Source organism: Eumetopias jubatus, unplaced genomic scaffold, assembly GCF_037043125.1.
Source record: "Eumetopias jubatus isolate StellerSeaLion01/CBP00866 unplaced genomic scaffold, mEumJub1_p1.0 scaffold_14, whole genome shotgun sequence".
NCBI classification, from domain to species: domain Eukaryota; kingdom Metazoa; phylum Chordata; class Mammalia; order Carnivora; family Otariidae; genus Eumetopias; species Eumetopias jubatus.
Genome location: NW_028274820.1, coordinates 13,703,199 through 13,715,401, shown reverse-complemented (window position 1 = coordinate 13,715,401; position 12,203 = coordinate 13,703,199). Strand labels below are relative to the sequence as shown.

The 12,203-nt window shown below is 47.9% G+C and overlaps 1 non-coding gene across 1 annotated transcript; it reads right to left on the bottom strand.

Annotated features, from left to right (window-relative positions):
- Positions 1–6,833: 6,833 nt before the first annotated feature.
- On the bottom strand, positions 6,834–6,939 carry LOC114213711 (U6 spliceosomal RNA). Its single transcript, XR_003610254.1, has one exon. It is a non-coding gene; the product is annotated as a U6 spliceosomal RNA (small nuclear RNA).
- Positions 6,940–12,203: the final 5,264 nt, after the last annotated feature.

Genomic DNA, 12,203 nt, shown 5'->3' with positions numbered 1-12,203 from the left:
ACTAGCTGGCAAATAAACACATGAAAAGATGTTCAGCATCATTAGCCACTAGAAAAAATCCAAATTAAAGACACTCTCAAGATAATGAAAAGACAAGTCACAGACTGGGAGAAAATATTTGCAAAAGACACATCTGTTAAAAGACTGTTATCCAAAAACACACAAAGAACGCTTAAAATTCAACAATAAGAAAACTCAATTTAAAAATGGGCCAAAGACCTTAACAGATACTTCATCAAAGAAGACATAGGGCTGGCAAATAAGCATATGAAAAGATGGTGCACATCATAAGTCATCAAGGAAATGCGAATTAAAACAACCAGATCCCACTACCTACCTATTAGAATGGCCAAGATCTAAAACACTGACAACACCAAATGCTGGTGAGGATGTGGAGAAAAAGAACCCTCCTTTGTTGCTGGTGGGAATGCAAAATGGAACAGCTACTTTGCAAGACAGTGTGGTGGTTCCTAGAAAACTAAATATACTCTTGCCATACAACCCAACAATCGGGTTCCTTGGTATTTACCCAAAGAGGTTGAAAATTTTCATCTACACTAAAACCTGCACTTGGATGTTTATAAGCAGCTTTATTTTTAATTGCCAAAAATTGGAAGCAACCATGATGACCTTTGGTAGGGGAATGGATGAATAGATTGTGGTAAATCCAATAATGTAATATTGTTCAATTCTAAAGAATTAAGTGCATATCACTAAGTGAAAGAAGCCAGCCTGAAAAGACTACATATTGTATAATTCCAACTAAATGTCACTCCAGAGAAGGCAAAATTATGGAAATAGTTAAAAGATGAGTGGGTTGCCAGGGTTTAGAGAGGAGAGATGAATAAAGAGGCAGAGCACAGAGGATTTTTAAGACAGTGAAAATATCCTGTGATACCATAATGATGGATACATGTCATTATACATTTGTTCAAACCCATGGAATGTACAACACCAAGAGAGAACCCTAATGTAAACTATGGATTCTGGGTGATAATGATGTCTCTGTGTAGCTTCACCAATTGTAATAAATGTACCCCTCACTCCTGTGGGGGATGTTGATAATGAAGGAAGCTATGCATGTGTAGGGGCAGGGACTGTATGTCTCTTGATTTTGGTGTGAACCTAAAACTGCTTTAAAAAATGAAGTCTATTTTAAAAAACATGGAGGGAATGCCTGGGTGGCTCAGTCGGTTAAGCATCTGCCTTTGGTTCAGGTCATGATCCCAGGTCCTGGGATGGAGCGCCGCATCGGGCTGCCTGCTCATCGGGGAGCCTGCTTCTCCCTCTCCCTCTACCCCTCCCCACTACTTATGCTCGCTCTCACTCATGTTCTCTCTCATTCAAATAAATAAATAAAATCTTTTTTTAAAAAAAAGACAAAAAACAAAAGAAAAATATATAGATAAATTGGACTTCATCAAAATTAAAATTGTTTGTGCTTCAAAGAATACCTCCAAGAAAGCACAAAGAATGGGAGAAAATATTTGCAAATCATAAATCTAAGGGACTTGTATCTACACTATATGAGAAAACTCCTACAACAATAAAAAGACAAATAACCCAATTTAAAAATGGACAAAGGATTCAAGCAGACATTTTTCCAAAGAAGATATGCAAAAGGACATAAAGCACAGGAAAAAGCTCGATGTCTCTAGTCATTAGAGAAATGCAAGTCAAAACCACAGTGAGGGGCGCCTGGCTGGCTCAGTTGGTGGAGCGCGTGACTCTTGATCTCAGGGTTGTGAGTTCGAGTCCCATGGTGGGTGTAGAGATTACTTAAAAATAAAATCTTTCGGGGCACCTGCGTGGCCCAGTTGGTTAAGCGTCTGCCTTCAGCTCAGCTGAGTCATGGTCCCAGGGTCCTGGGTTGGAGTCCCACATTGGGCTCCCTGCTCCATGGGGAGCCTGCTTCTCCCTCTCCTCCTTGCTTTTGCTCTCTTGCTCTTTCTCTCAAATTAATTAATTAGATCTTTTTAAAAATAAATAAATAAATAAAAGTAAAATCTTGGAAAAAAAAAAAAAAAGACCCACAAAAACCACAATGAGAGCCTACTCCTCACCCACCAGAATGGCTGGAATCAAACAGACAATCTCAAGGGCTGGTGAGGATGTGGAGAAATCAGAACCCTCATCTAGCACAGCCGCTTGGGAAAACAGTTTGGCAGTGTTATGGGATTTCTTTTCCCGCAGTGCCTGGGGTTCTTGGTCACGCAGCTTCGAAGAATGAAGAGATAGACCAGACGAAGAGTGGTGGGCAGCAAATCAAAGTTTATTGAGCAAAAGAATAAGTTTATTGAGTGATAGTACAAAGCTCCCAAAGAGGGAGGGGACCTGAGAGGGTTGCCTCTGGATTTTCTAAGTCTAGGGGGTTTTTATGGGCTTGTTGGCGGGCTGTTTTAATCTGATTAACTGTCCTTGCACATCCAATCAGGTTGTTGTCATCTATCACGTGGGAAAGGGTGGAGGGCTCCTTCCAGGGTGGTGTAAAATCCTTTTAAGGTTGGTTTCCTCTTGGGGCGGGGGTCTCTTTTCTGGGCCTGCCTTTCTTCCAACTATCCTTCATTAGCAGTTCCTGGAAAGGTTAAAACACAGAGTTACCATAGAATCTGGCAACTCCATTCCTAGGTACATACCTAAAAAAGAAATAAAAACCTAGATCCACACAAAAACTTGTATGTAAATGTTCATAGTAACATTATTCATAACAGCCACAAGTAGAAACAATCGATCAATTCATACTAGCCAACGAATTCGATCTATAAGATAGCCAAGCAATTCTATCAATTCATCATAGCCCTAAGTGGAAACAATGGGGAAAGAAATGGAGAAACAAAGGTGCTACATCCATTCCATGGACTATTATTCAGAATAAAAATGAATAAAGTCTGATTCCTGCTGCAGCCGGGATGAACTTTGACATCATCCTCAGTGAAAGAAGCCAGAATACAAAGGGCTAAATAGATAATGATTATAAATATTAGATGATTCCTTTTGTATGAAATGTCCAGAACAGGCGAATCTCTACAGACTGAAAGCCGATTGGTGGTTGCCTGGGGCCGAGGGTTGGGGAGAAATCGGAGTGAGTGCTGACTGGTGGAAAGTTTCTTTTTGGGGTGACGGAAAGGTTCTGACTTGACTATGCTGATGGTTGCAGAAGTCTTTTACTACATTAAGATCTTGCCACTGAACTGTGCGCTTTAAATGAATTGTATGTGAATTATATATCCCTCAAGCTGTTACCTTTCAGATGAAGACTGCATGCTGTACGAGTCCATTTATAGAACATTCCCCATCTAGAAACGGGTGGGTGTGAACACAAAGAGGCAGCAGGAAGTTCTGTTTCAGTGATGAAACAGATCTGTATCTTAAATACAAGAATGTCTATACAGATCTATACAAGTAGCAAACACAAATGAATGCAGGGGTTTTTTAATTTAAAAAGTGATGAAAAGTGGGGCGCCTGGGTGGCTCAGTTTGTGAAGCATCTGCCTCCGGCTCAGGTCATGATCCCAGGTCCTGGGATGGAGCCCCGCATCGGGCTCCCTGCACATCGGGGAGCCTGCTTCTCCCTCTCACTCCGTCCCTCCCCCTGCTTGTGCTACAAGCCAAGGGACCCTCTGTGGATTCCCCAGGCCTGCGTGTGTGATCTGGAATGTGGAATTCTCCCAGAAGTGCCTGGAAGCCCTCGAGGGCTCCAGGTAACCCAAAGCTCTTTTTTTTTTTTTTTTTAAGATTTTTTATTTATTTATTTGACAGAGGCAGAGACAGCAAGAGCAGGAACACGAGCAGGGGGAGTGGGAGAGGGAGAAGCAGGCTTCCCGCGGAGCAGGGAGCCCGAGGCAGGGCTCGATCCCAGGACCCTGGGATCATGACCTGAGCCGAAGGCAGACGCTTAACGACTGAGCCACCCAGGCGCCCCCGTGACCCAAAGCTCTTTATCTTCCGAGGCTGACACAATACCTCAGTTCAGCTCTCCCAGAGCAAACCCAGCCCCAGCCCCAGCTCTTACGTAATGAAGCTTTGGGTAGACAGAGAGTGGGGGAGAGGCTCTTTCCAGAAACATCTCTGATAAGAAACAGAGCAACTTCCAGCTCCAGGAGCCATTTGAAGATAGAGACCAAGTCTTACTTTTGAATTTCCGCCCAGTGCCTTGCCCAAAACAGGAGAAATGCCTTCTGGATGAAGACCTCTTAAAGTTCCCTCTCAGTCCCAGTGGGTCTCAACTCTGGCTACACATTAGAGCTTCTAAAACATCTGCCATAGCCAGTTCCACACCAGAGCAGTTAAATCAGATTTTGTTCTTGTTTTTCTTGCTTTCCGGTTTCACAGTATCCTCAATATCATTCTTCCATCGCCCTCAATGGTGAGCTTCTGAGGGACGTTTCTTCTGATGACCCTCAGTAGAGAACAGAGCTCAATCCCCAGCTGGATTCGGTTAAACGTGATGTCAACTCGATTGCCAGTTTGGGGCTTATCTAAGCGTCCATCAATTTGTTGTCTCTGTTTTAGTACATGTGTCGGCAAGCCCGCTTGCTCAACTATAGACCCCAACCATTAAAATCAGAAAGAGACAAGACGGCTTAATTCCTGCTCTCACTGAAACCCATGGTTCTTATTTCTCATTGCACTTTCTTGAGGCGTTGAAGATGTTTTGCAAATACCGGAACATTCCAATTGCCAGGTCGGGAAAGCCCCCATAGCAATGGAATGCCTAGAAGACCACTCCCCCCCCCCCAGGTCCCCTTCCCTGCCCATGATCACATGCTGAACACAACCCTACCACCCTCACCAGGGATCACTGGCTCTCTGCCTGCTTTGTTGCACCTGCCCCAGCTGCCAGCACCCGAAATAAATCTCTCCCTTTCTCTTTTCCAAAACCTTGTCTCTTGAGTTATTGGTTTGAGACAGGTCTATCTGAGTTTGGTCGGCAACAGCGTTGTCAAACCCAGCAGGGAGCTATGCTTTCGATTTGTCCAGCCCCCCGTCCCGGGTTCTCCCGGGCAGGTGGCCTTGGCCGTGCCAGGGCTCACCCGCTCATTTCCCGGGTTAGCGCCCGTTCCAGATTGTTGGGTAACACGTACGCATAGAAAGCATAAACCCCACAAAGCAAAAGTTGTACAGTGAAAAGGAAGTCAGCTTCCCACTTTGGATCCACAGAGGCCACCAGCTTATGTTTTCTCCTGGACAACACACACGTATACTCCTAATAGAGATGCGTCTTAGATGATAGAACTCTGGTGTGCTTTTGGTGTGCTGTATATGGTTCTAGAAAGGAAGATACATTTAGGATATGCTGCACTCTGCCTACATCACAGTGCGTATTTGTGTAGTAAAAGCTCTGTTTCTCAAACTTATTTGAACCCCGAACTCTTCTTTGGGGGAGATTCTTTTTTTTTTTTTAAGGTTTTTTATTTATTCATTTGAGAGTGAGAGAGAGCACAGGCAGGGGGGAGGAGCAGAGGGAGAGCGAAGAGCAGGCTCCCCCCGCTGAGCAGGAGCCCGATGCAGGTGGGACTCCATCCCAGGACCCTGGGACCATGACCTGACGTTGACCTGAGCCAAAGGCAGCCTGAGCCAAAGGCAGCCGCTTAACCGACAGCCACCCAGGCGCCCTTGGGGGAGATTCTTAAAGACAACATCCAGTACTGGCATTTTCTGACACCGCACAGAGACGAATGCTCATGGGGCAGGGTCATATTTGATAAATTAGCCAGCGTGTCTTCACTCCTGGTCATTCCTGGGCCTTCGTGACTTTTCCCCTACGAGGGCATAAGCTGTAGCATTCTGGGCTCACAACCCCAGAGAAAGGAGGGGAACAGCCGCACAAAAATGTCCATTCTGGATTTCTGGCTTTCAGATTACATCTTTGAGACAAAAGCATGAGAGATAAAGCTTTTGAGTTTCAAAAGTCAAAGCCCCAAGGGACTCAGGGCAGACAGTTTATGGCAGAAATCATAGATTTGGGTGAATGCAAGGGAGTAATTTTTTCCCTGCCCTGGAGAAAAAAGTCAGGGGAGCAGAGAGAGATGAGGCACTGGTGAGTGCCCCCGAGAAGGGGAGGAGGTCACAGAATACCCAAGTAATTTTGAAAACCTAAAAGCAAAAGGACCTGTCCGCTCTTCCCCGTGGCTGACGGAAACCAATCCCCACGGTGAAATCCCAAGTCCAGGACAGCACAAAGTGTTTTAGTTGGAACTGAGCTCTGAGGCTATGGGTAGACGCTCCACAATAAAGAATGTATACACTTTGAAATTTCTTTCTTTCTTTTTTTTTTTAAGATTTTATTTATTTATTTGACAGAGAGAGACACAGCGAGAGAGGGAACACAAGAAGGGGGAGTGGAAGAGGGAGAAGCCCGTTCCCCATTGAGCAGGGAGCCCGATGTGGGGCTCAATCCCAGGACCCTGGGACCATGACCTGAGCCAAAGGCAGACACTTAACGACTGAGCCACCCCTGCGCCCCAAAATTTCTTTCTTTTTTTTTTAAAAATTTAAATTCCCGTGTAGTTAACATACAGTGTTACTTTAGTTTCAGGTGTACAACATAGTGATCCAGCATTTCCATACATCGCCTGGTGCTCATCACTGACAAGTGCCCTCCTTAGTCCCATTCACCTGTTTCCCCCATGCCCCGCCTCCTTCCCCCTGGTAACCATCAGATTGTTCTCTACAGGTAAGAGTCTGTTTCTTGGTTCATCTCTCTGGATTCTTTTCTTTCCCCTTTGCTCATTTGTTTTGTTTCTTAAATTCCACATATGAGTGAAGTCATATGGAATTTGTCTTTCTCTGACTGACTTATTTCACTTAGCATCACCTCTAGATCCATCCATAAAAATATGGAACACTTCACGAATTTGCGTGCCATTCTGGCTCAGGTACCGTGCTAATCTTCTCTATATCATTTCCAATTTTTAGTAGATCAAAGCAAGCACTGAAAATTCTTTCTTTTGTTTTTTTAAAGATTTCATTTATTTGAGAGAGAGAGAGAGAGCACAAGAGCAGGGTGAGGGGCAGAGGGAGAAGCAGATTCCCCGCTGAGCAGGGAGCCCGATGCGGGGCTCCATCTCGGGACCCCAGGATCATGACCTGAGCCAAAGGCAGATCCTTAACCCACTGAACCACCCAGGCGCCCCTGAAATTTACTTCTCTTTAAAGTAGAAGTCCAGGTGGGCTGTCCAGGGCTGGAGGTGTGCTCCACACTATGAAGAATCCAGGCTCCTCTGCATTGCTGCTGGGTCTCGCATGGCCTCAACATCAGAGTTCAAGTTCTGGGCGGCAAGAAGGAGGAAGAGACAGTGACAAAGCAAAGAGAACCCACATGCTGTTTCCTGAGAAAGGGCTATGGATGCTCCTGCATCACAGTCACTTAACAGGAGCTTAGGCACCTGTTATTATGGGTTCAACGATGTCCCTCAAAAAGCAGTTGAAGTCCTAATCCCCAAACCTGTGAGTATGACCTCATTTGGAAATAAGATCTTTGCAGATATAATCAGGTTCAGATGATGTCATTAAGGTTGGGCCCTAATCCAACATGACCCATGGCCTTTTAAGAAGAGAGAGAGACACAGACACTGGGAGACACGTAGGGAGAAGACAGCATGTGAGGGGGGCAGACATTCCTCTACAAGCCAAGAAACTCACGGAATGTCAGCCCCCAGTGGCAGAAGCTGGAAGAGGCGAGGAGGGTTCCTCTCCTAGAGGATCCAGAGAGAGAGATGGTCCTGTGACACCTTGATTTCAGAGCTCTAGCTTCTAGAACTGTAACACAATAAAGTTCTGTTGTTTGAAGCCACCCAGTCTGTGGGATGAAGTGGACAATAGGGAGCCACTGTGGCTTCTGAGTGGGACAATGACGTGAGGAAAGTTGTTCTAAAGAGACTCTCTCCCCATTTTGCCGTTACAATACTTACCGACTGATACAGGGGCTAGCAGGGGCCGGATCCTGAAGGACCTTGAATGGCAGGCTTCGGAGTCCTCCGAGGATGGAAAATACCCACCATGAGGTGCCGTCATTTACTCTGTGAGAGGATCCTGAGACAAGGTCATGTGGCTATCAGCAGACCTGTCCAGGCTCCTGCAGTCCGTGTCTTATATAAATGAGCCAAAGATGGCCTCCATGTATCAGTCCCTAGGCTGTTCATTCCTTCACTGTGGGCTGAGACCCATCAGCTCAAAAGCCCCCCCAGGGCAAAACTCAAATTTTCACACAACCACTTATTTAAAAAGTAGCTCAAACAAGCAGATTTTTAACCATTTAGAGCCTGCCTGCTTTGCATACCTTGCAAGGCACAGCTCACCCCATGTCTGCAAGCCAGAGATAAGATAGAGTCTGATAGTTATAAGACCGCGAGCTGCCCTTTGACTCAGACACTCCCCCACCCCCATGCTGCTGAGCAAGAGTAGCTAGGCCTGTGAGCCCCCTCTTTGAGTCCCACATCCCTGGGGGTTCCCTTGCCTCCCTTTCCTGGATGGTAGCTCCTTCAGCTCACTTGAAGCTTCAGATGGTCTCAGGCCGTGAGGGACTTCCCCTGGAGTGCAATCTTGTTCAAGCCCAGCTCTGTTAAAGCTTGTGCGTCACTGCCCCTCGTGGTCGTATGTTTTTCCTTGGCCAGCCCCCAAATCCCTCGAACCTCGACACCGTACCCCTCTTACTGCCTCCTGAGAGCCTCCTGGCTCGAACCCAGGCCCTGTTCCTCCTGGGCGAACTTCTGATCAGAGACCAAAGGGGAGAGAACGTATTGGGGCAGAGGGAATGGATACTACCCAGGGGCCTGGGAGTCGGCCCTGAGGCCTCAGTCCTTAGCATGAGGGAAGGGCAGTTTTGGGGATATGGTTGGGATGCCGTCAAGAAAGGCTACATTCCTTAGTGAAATGCCGGACTGTGAAAAACACTCAAATGTGAAATCTTAAAAAGAAAAAAAAAAGTCAAATTCATAGAAACACAGAGTTGAAAAGTGGTGGACAGAAGCTGAGGTGTGGGGGAAATAGGGGTGGTAAAGGGGTATAAACTTTCAGCTATGAGATGAATAAGGTCTGAGGAGCTGATGTAAAACACGGTGACCATAGTTGAAAACACTGTATTGTATAACTGAAATTTGCTGAGAGTAGAGGGTAAATGTTCTCATAAAAAGGAGAAGGAGAAGAAAGAAAGAAAGATAAACATGTGAGGTGATGAATATGTTAATTAACTAGATGGGGGGAATCCTTCCACAATGTATACGTAACAAATCACTGCGATGTACCTTCAAATATCTTTTTCTTTAAAGATTTTATTTATTTAGTTGTCAGAGAGAGAGTGTGTGGGTGGGCGAGAGCAAGCACAAGCAGGGGGGAGCGGCAGGCAGAGGGAGAAGCAGGCTCCCTGGTAAGTGGGGAGCCCGATGCAGGGGTCAATCCCAGGACCCTGGGATCATGACCTGAGCCGAAGGCAGACGCTTAACCAACTGGGCCACCCAGGCGTCCCAACGCTTCAAACATCTTATAATTGTATATGCCAATTATACCTCAACAAAGTTGAATTTTTTTTTAAGAAGGGGAGCGTTACCCTCTTTTAGGGCCATGTCTGGTCATGATCTCTTCCCTGCATCCAGCACAAATGATCACTCTCAGGGCAGAGTCTGGGGTCTAGCATCTAGAAGGCGGTCTCGAATGCACCCTAGAACGCCATCTCCTTGAGGGGAGGAAGCTGGTTGTCTCTGCACTACTGTATCTCCAGTCCTTGCAACAGGGCGTGGCTCACAGTTAGCCCTTAACAGGCACTGAGAAAGGGAGGGAGGAAGGAAGGATGGACTTCCCTCCAGGGACCCTCTCCGAGCTGGGTTGAGCCAGGTTCTGTCGCCTTCTAAGGAACAGCCCCAAAACCTTCTGGGCTCAAAGAATCTGACAAAGAAACCCCCCTTCCTCACCCCAACCACAAATACCAGCGCGTAGATACTTGCCACCTAGGAATGTCCACCTGGACCCCTGCGGCTTGCGCACCCCCATTTTTCCCTGTCGGCTCGCCACCTCCAGCAGAAGGAAGTGGAGAAGGCTCCATATAACCCGGGCCCTCCTTTCCCTCCATGTACACCTCAGTTAGCTCGGCCGACTTCTGTTTCCAGGGTGGCATTTCCCTTCTGCACCCTCCCCAATCAAGAAAAGCCTTCTTCCCCACCTGTATCTCCCATTGCTGCCTGAACCCCATTCAACCTTTCCAGGCAGAAGCAAAAGTCAGCGACCCGATTCCTTAGCGAAGCGTTCTCTTTCTCTGACGATGCTCCTCTCCCGTCTCCCCTCCTTCCCCGCCACCCCGATCCAACCCCAGCGGCCACCAGCAGGGAAACAATTCAGGAGGAGAAGCGTGTGCGGGGGGATGGGCGGGGAGGCAGGTGAATCTGGGGAGAACACGAGAGGACGTGCCCGTGGGACATCCAGGAGGAGAGGAAGCTGAGACTCTTAGACTCCCACCTTTTCTCCTCATCCAGCACCAACCTTCCCAACCCCCAGCCCGCGGCTCCAGGCTTGAGGCTCCAGGCTTGGGGCTCAACTCCCGGCCAACGCCCACCTAGCTACCGCCGACGTCACAGGACTCCCGCTATCTCATTGGCCGAAACCTCTCTCCCACCCCCTTGCGTGGGAAGAAGGGGGAGCCGTGGTCCCCGGTGACGCGACAGGCGGTTTCCGTGGCGACCGCAGCTTGGCTGCGACGAAGGAACCAAGCTGGGCGTCCCCCGGCCGGTTCTAGGACTCGGGATACCCCACGGCAGAGGCGACTGCGTCCGCAGGGCCCGGAAACCGGAAGCCGGATCCTCCCAGCTCCCGCTTGGCCGCACCTGCGCGGAAGGGAGGCGCGGCGAGGGAGGCGGGCGGGCAGCCTCCTGCGGGACAGCGAGTGCGCTCGCCTCCAGCTTTGTTCTCGCCGTGGCTTCTCTGGCAATGTTCGCCTAATGTGGCACCAGAGAGAAGGGACTGTCCGCGCTGGTCCGCAAGCAGCTTCAGCGTCACAGTGAGAGGTTCTTATTAACCAGGAGCCCTGCATTCTAGACCTGGCGTTGTCTCTGGCCTCAGTTTCCTCATCTGTAAAATAGGGATGTTGAGATTTGGACCGCGGAGCGGGAGTGCAGGGGCATTAGAGCCCCTCTAGACAGGTGGTTCCACGCCGGGGGTCTCTCAACTGCCAGGTGTCTTTAAGGGGTTCAAGATGAAGGGACTTGCCCCAGGTCCTACAGTTAGACAAGTGGCTGAGTCAGAACATAGGTCATTTCCAGCGCCTCTCACCAGCAAGGCACTGGGTGATCTTTCAGAGCCAGCGTTTCCTCATTGGTAGACAGGACTGTGAATCCCTCTTCCGTGGGGTGTACCTAGAATTAGTGAAATCACGGAGAAAAGATACCAAGCACATGGCTGTTAATAAATGGCCATTATGATGTTTTAAGTTAATATTTAATAAAGAAAATGCATTTTTGTCCAATGTGCATTCTGTGTTGGGTCCCCATGTGCCTTCTGTTAACTATTTCCCCCTTTGACGAGTCTGGTTTCCCGTGCCTCTCCCTCCCCCAGCCCTCAATTCTGTAATTCCCAGGGACTCAGCTTGCTTGCTTCTCTCTCCTCCTGATCTATCCCCTCCATCCTCCCGAACCTGCTGTACCCCAACCTGCTGTGGTCTCCTAGGTTTACTATCTCCAAAAGACAAGGCCACAGACTTTGCCATAACTGTTTTGTAGTTTTTACCACAGGAATACATTTGGGTGCAAGAAAAATAACGAACCAATGCAATCGTGAAGCCTAAGGAAATGATACCAAGAAATAATGTAACTGCTCTGCTAGGCACTTAAATATTAGCTTCCCTCTGGCTACTGGCCTAGGCTCACTTTCCACCTCAAGCACATCTCTGCAGACTGTTCCCAAATCTCTGTTTGCCGACTCATATCTCTCTGACCTGTGGACTCAGCTGTGTACTGTGCAATGTCCTCATTCTTCCATTCGAGAACATGGACCCTCCCCACTTCTCTGAGTGGGTTTCAGGAGGAATAAGTCCGTGAAAGACAAGCCCCCATTTCTGATCTAACAGCCTGGAAGGGGGTGGATCAGGCGGGAGCCCACCTTCCTCCCCGGGCAGGAATGGGGTATGCTGTGTGAGAGAACTGAGCCCCCTGTGCACTTGTTGCTTAGTCTGATGTTTTGAGACCCATGAAATTCTAGATTCCCCACCTCAGGCAAGA